The following is a 6,963-nucleotide window of genomic DNA, read 5'->3' on the forward strand; positions in this document are numbered from 1 at the left end:
TGACCCATGCTTTTATTCAGTAAAATATAACATGTACATGCCGTTCTCACACGTAATGTACCTGTGTGTGATATGTTTTGAAAAACCTGAAATGAATCTATACCATAGTTGCCTGTTCAATAACAGATGACACGTCTCTGTATAATGAACCGTTAGACACCATTCATATTTTGACTGCGTTTCTTTGAGAATTGCATATTTGATTTTTAGTGTGGAAGCTTTGGGGATTATTATGTTGTTTGCACTCCGTCTTCAGGCCACAAGTGGACCATCGGGACCAGCCGACCGCCGTGTCATCCTCAGGTGTGGATGTAGATAGGTGGGGCGTGTGGTCAGCACACCGCTCTCCCGGTCGTTATCATGTTTTTCTTTGACCGGAGCCGCTACTATTCGATCGAGTAGCTCCTCAATTGGCATCACGAGGCAGAGTGAATCCCGAAAAATGGCCATAGCGCATGGCGGCCCGAATGGTCACCCATCCAAGTGCCGTCCACGCCCCACAGCGCTTAACTTCGGTGATCCGACGGGAACCGGTGTATCCACTGCGGCATGGCCGTTGTCCATTATGTTGTTTGGTGACTGTTATTTGAAATTTAATTTATCTTTTACTGTATTTCGTGTTGTATTTTGGAAGTACATTTCTTTCGCTTTGTGTTACTTATGAAAACGTTAACTAGCCTATGAATCTGGGTTTGTTTCCTTCTTCAGTAACTGGCAGTTAGTAACATCTGTAACATAACCCAAGTCATGAAACTTCAGTATCAAGAATTATCGGTGAGAATGTATAATTGTTTTTCTCTGTAAAATACTTCTGTGTTCTGATTATTACTTTCTTATAAATGTAACTCAGTATTGCTGTATTGTTGCTTTACAAATTATTTGCAGCAACGAAATGTGGTGTCTTTGTTTATGGCTGTGGCCAGAGAGGCGCTATGAAGTGACGGAAGAGACTGCTTGTCGGAAGCCAAACCTGCGACTTCCTTGCACGCTAGATTATGTGAATTTTGTCTTGTGAACTGACTACGGTCAAATACGATTTTATCAATAATGTTAATATGTTTTTCAATGCATCAGTATGAGAAAAATATGAACTAGTCATTTTTGAAAACACAGTTTAGTTTGGAAGTGATTGTTTATAAGCAGTCATTTATTTTGTAAATGAAGAACCATATTATTGACAGAGCTGAGTTCAGAAGTGTACGACGATAATCGAACGTCAACAAGTTAATGTTTCTTTTCGTAAACCGGATAACACCAGGGCCTCTTAAGGAATCATACTACAAATATTAGTGGACAACGAGCCTAGCCGGTAACATGTACGAGAAATCAAAATGAGTACACCTACTGACTCTTGATTACCGCTGCAATCAACTTAGGAACCGTATATCTATAGTTCTGATTCCCTTCTTAAAACACTGTACACTCATACTTCAGTCAGTGCTGACAGAAATGTAAAAAAAAAAAAAAAAAAATATTATGTCTTATTATCTTCGCGATCATTGAACTGAGCGAAAGGGGTTCTCAGACACTCACGTACACAGAGAGCGGCATTACAATTCGGCACGTTTTTGCATTTGGGCTCTTACTGACATCGGAGCAGACTTTGCAGAGACAAGTAGGGTGCGATTTTTTCTCAGTAGATAGTACCATTTCGGAAAACTGTTGCCCACTGAATCTGTTCGCTCCAGGAACTGAAGAAGTTGGATTTTTTTTAGTGTGCCGCAAAAGAATTACCTAATTGTACATTAAACCCATATCTCTTGATTGACTGCACTGCAAGAATTCATTCGTGATGCTAATCGCAACCAAATGGATGAACAATTTTGTCCACAATTTGAACTGATTTCTCTTGAAAGGATAACAAGCAAAGATTTAGTCTGCTGTGTCCACTCACCTCAGAACAACAAAATACGAGGCACTGTTTATGAGCACAGATAAAGCAGCGACACTATGCGATTTGACACAGTTTCATAAGAAAAACAAATTATGCAATGGAAAATATTTATAACCGATATGTCACTTATTAACAGCGCTAATGGCACTAATATCACAAAACAAGGAACGATGTGTTTCAGAATTTACAATCTCAGAGACAATTTTACCAAATTTCTGTACTTTGGCAAAAGTCATGTTAAGGTTAAAAGATTTGCGGAATTCGAATCCGTGTTCACAGCCATTATACTTGGTTGATAACCTTTAGCCTTAATTACAGCCGCCAAGCGTGATGGCACGGAGTCAATGAGGGTAGCCAAACGATGCAGGCGGATTTTCTGCCATTTTTTAACTAAAGATTGCAATAACTCATCCCAGCCGGATATTTTTTGTCGCCTTTGCCTTCCATCGAGTTCAACCCACGGGTGTTCAATCGAATTGAGATCTTAGCTTTTGGCAGGCCTCTTAAGCATCCTTCCTAGCATTCTTCTTAAGAAGTTTGTGCCATGAACAGAGATGTACTCAGGATCATTGTCGTGCTGAAATTACCAGTGTTGTCCCATTTTATGTTTCCCATGGGGTAACATGTGCATTTTCAAGATTTCCGAAACATCTGAAACGATCATTATGCCTTGAATATGCACCAGAGGGCTGACACCTGAGTGGGAGAAACGTCTCCACACCAAGACGTTCCCACCACCAAGCTTAAGAATGGGTACTTGGTAGCGGACCGTTTCTTGCATTGAATGGTCTTCGAGCACATCGAATCCCATCAGAAGGAAGCAACAAGTCTTTAGGTGTCCAGTGCTTACGCGCTCTGGCGAACTGGCGGCGCGCTTTCATATCTTTTGGCGATAATAATGGCTTTTTGCTTAGGCACCGGCCATGAAGATTAGAGTCTCCAAGGATTCTTTTTACAGTAGTATTCGATATTTCCAAGTCGTGGAATTCAGGCAGCTCTCTGTTTATGTGAACAGCAGTCTTCATTTTCCTTAGGGGATTCTTCGTTTCGAAGTGTGCGGGCTTTCAAATAAAAATTAATGGTGGCCCTCAACTACGTACCCTCAGACTCGGATTTGAAATATTAAAAATTTAGCTGGTTTCGTTGTCTAGGCGCTGGGATGTAGTTGCCGCTTTACAAGCCAAATACTGTTGAGTCTACAGTATCCAATATGAATATACACATGAATCGAATGGTCGAAAGTTACTATCACTCGGCAATTGCGAATTTTGAATGTAACATAGAAATTTATAAGTGAAAGATTGCAAGTAAATAAAATATGCAGGTACTACTTTAACGACTTTAACTGATGAGCACGACACCAGAAGTACCTTTAAGAATGCCGTTTCTTACTGCAAAACACTTATTCGTGTCGATGGTCCAGCAATTAAATAAAATATATGTTGGATAACAGGGAAACAATAGATTCCTACTACACGCAATTAGTTATTAGCAACAACATAAAAATGGTTCAAATGGCCCTGAGCACTATGGGACTTAACTGCTAAGGTCATCAGTGCCCTAGAACTTAGAACTACAGGGTGATTCAAAAAGAATACCACAACTTTAGGAATTTAAAACTCTGCAACGACAAAAGGCAGAGCTAAGCACTATCTGTCGGCGAATTAAGGGAGCTATAAAGTTTCATTTAGTTGTACATTTGTTCGCCATTTCAGCCAATAAAGTTTTTGGTCCCTTTTTCTTCGAAGGTGCTACTGTAACTGGACTACAGTATCTGGAGATGTTAGAGAACTGGCTGTTACCTCAGCTCGGACAAGAAGCACAACAATTCATATTTCAGCAGGATGGAGCGCCACCACATTGGCACTTATCAGTCCGTAACTACCTGAACGTCAACTACCCGAGGCGATGGATCGGCCGCCAGGCAGCCCGTGACAGAGCACGTCATCACTGGCCTCCAAGAAGCCCTGATCTTACCCCCTGCGATTTTTTCTTATGGGGGTATGTTAAGGATATGGTGTTTCAGCCACCTCTCCCAGCCACCATTGATGATTTGAAACGAGAAATAACAGCAGCTATCCAAACTGTTACGCCTGATATGCTACAGAGAGTGTGGAACGAGTTGGAGTATCGGGTTGATATTGCTCGTGTGTCTGGAGGGGGCCATATTGAACATCTCTGAACTTGTTTTTGAGTGAAAAAAAACCTTTTTCAATACTCTTTGTAATGATGTATAACAGAAGGTTATATTATGTTTCTTTCATTAAATACACATTTTTAATGTTGTGGTATTCTTTTTGAATCACCCTGTACTTAAACCCAACTAAACTAAGGACATCACACACATCCATGTCCGAGGCAGGATTCGAACCTGCGACCGAAGCGGTCGAGCGGTTCCTGACTGTAGCGCCTAGAAGCAACAACATAGCTCGCTAGATATTCACATCTAAATGCATACTATGTCTTCACTGTAGAAGCCACGGAAATCTCACAAGTGCGCAGTTCGGCACTACAAGTAGTTCTATTTCCCGTGACCACGTGCAAAGTGCTCAACACTCCCCAAGTATTTCGTGCGACCATCCGTCGCGCCTTCCCGTCCAGCACTCCCTCGGGTCCTGTGCGACCCAGTCCTCCTCCCCCACTTCCATCCAGTCTCTCCATTCACTTCAGTAGTCGCCTACCGTAGTAACGAGCGCTGTGATTGGCTAGAGCGCTCTCGCCATATCTCCAAGCCAACGCTCACTCACAAACATATCGAAACACATACATTTAAATACCTTGAAGTTAAATAAATATTCCTACACCTGGACCATAAACACGCTCTAACACACATTATTAAATACATAAACAGATTAAATAAACATATATCAAAGAATGGAAACAAAAACAGGCCAGTAGCCTAATGCCTCTGTGCTTTCTGAAACACAGTAAATATTTGACCAATTCCTTCATTAATAGTATTTACCGGATATAAACAAAGACATAGCCGAATAAACATATTTATAGGCATGCTGCTACCGTTTTTATTTTTTATTTTTCGTGTAACTGTGGAGTACTTATGGTGTGACGTCATAGATAGTAATCGGCCACTTTGACCTCGAATCATTCATGTACTATTCAAGTTATATGCCTGTAATTCATACCAATTTAGATTTACGCTAATAGCTTTCTAAAGATACGTCGATCGACAAAATCGGATGAACAGTTTAGATTTTGGAAATTCATTGCTGTGTGTTACTTGTATAATTTGCAGTCAGATACTAAACTTTAAACTAATAAAGATATTGAAAATCTGATTACACCATCAGAATCGTCATGCAAATAATGATAATATACATGTTTCTTTTTAAGGTATTACGATTCCTCTGGCTATTATTAATTTCTACATGAACTGTGAAAGTCTGCCATCACGGTTCTACAAAGTCCACCATCTTTGGCACTCCCGGTATACAAATCTCCTTCATCGAAACAAAGCACAGTCCTCGACACAGCATGGAATTCCCAGCCACGTGGTCGGCCTGGACCACACGCTGGGGCTACCCCTCTTGCTCCAGCTAATGTTCGGCACCATGTGGTTGCTGACGAACCCTGGCTTGCCGAGCGGCCCGTGTGGCTACGCGAACTCCGAACTTAGAGGATTTTCATGGCGCCACAAGTTGCCTGTTACCTAACAAGTGTGACGTTGCTGAGCCTATCAGTTCTTTATTATCTGTGGCCCCTGTAAATCGTTTCTCCTTATTGCAGACACTGGCCAATAAGTCTGTAGAAAAAAATGGCTCTGAGCACTATGCGACTTGACTTCTGAGGTCATCAGTCGCCTAGAACTTAGAACTAATTAAACCTAAGGACATCACACACATCCATGCCCGAGGCAGGATTCGAACCTGCGACCGTAGCGGTCACGCGGTTCCAGACTGAAGCGCCTTTAACCGCACGGCCACACCGGCCGGCAAGTCTGTAGAAACCAAAATTAACATCTGCCTGACACTTGCTTCGCTGTAGGGCATCGATTACCGCACTTTTTTGTCTGCTGTATACTCATTGATCTTCGGCATGTTGCGAACAGTGTAAAAAAAAAAAAAAATTAAAAATGCTAGTGTAATCCAAAGGTATTCGACTTGATACTGGCGTAGGCATTTGTTTTCCCATAATAAGCCACAATGTCGATCTACTTTAGGATGGACCAAAACAATATTTTCGGTGTCGTCCTTACCAATACTGCGCTGGAAACTGATGCACGTGTTTATATGGACGTGTGTCGCTGCAGGGTGAACCGTGACGGGCTGGCTAGGCAGGGAAGACCACGCTGCACACCCTAACGGCGAGGACGTGTTTGTCACAATACTTAATGTTGCTATTGTAGATCAGAATACTAACACCAGGCGGTAGCACAATGCAGAGACCCTTCCTCGTGCAGTGTACATGGTTACCGGTAGAGGGAAGTAAGTCCAAAGGCCGCTACGCATTTTTCCACGCTGCACGAACAGGATTAGAGCACTGTTGCAGTTTCCATCGAGAAAGTGTTAATCACCAACCGTGTGGATGAAGATGACAGTGAAACAGATAAATATGGTCACTGTAGCACGATCTTCTTGACCTACTGGAACTCCGAATTTTGCCTTTTTTAACTCACAGAAGAATTAAACAACAATTTTGTTCATAAACTGAGAACTTGTTGTATGATGGCCATTTCTGTTTGGGAACAGATCAAAGTACCAGACAAGTAATTGTTACGTTGCTATCTCGTATGGCTCACACTAGCTCACACACCAGTTGTAGCGGTAAAGCTTGATTAGCCTCCACCTCTTGACAGAGGCTGCCCATTATAGCAGGCGATGCCTGCGTGTATGCCCTAATCTCAAGCTGCGGGCACAAGTTGAGCGTGGAAGCCCGTATCCCATGAGGAAGGGCCCTATTCTGAGTCTACGCTGACCGAGTCCCACGTAATGAACACCACATTAAACACACTGACTAAAGGAAAATCCAGAAACAGTTTTTAAATATGAATGACAAATAAACAACAAAAACAAAAATTCGTAATCTCTTAAGCCATTTTCAGTTATTTTTCT

The 6,963-nt window shown here is 41.9% G+C and overlaps 1 pseudogene; it reads right to left on the minus strand.

The window, feature by feature from the left end:
• Nucleotides 1–443: 443 nt before the first annotated feature.
• LOC126458940 (5S ribosomal RNA) lies at nucleotides 444–561 on the minus strand (annotated as a pseudogene).
• Between the last annotated feature and the right edge of the window lie 6,402 nt (nucleotides 562–6,963).

This window comes from Schistocerca serialis, chromosome 2 (assembly GCF_023864345.2).
Source record: "Schistocerca serialis cubense isolate TAMUIC-IGC-003099 chromosome 2, iqSchSeri2.2, whole genome shotgun sequence".
NCBI classification, from domain to species: domain Eukaryota; kingdom Metazoa; phylum Arthropoda; class Insecta; order Orthoptera; family Acrididae; genus Schistocerca; species Schistocerca serialis.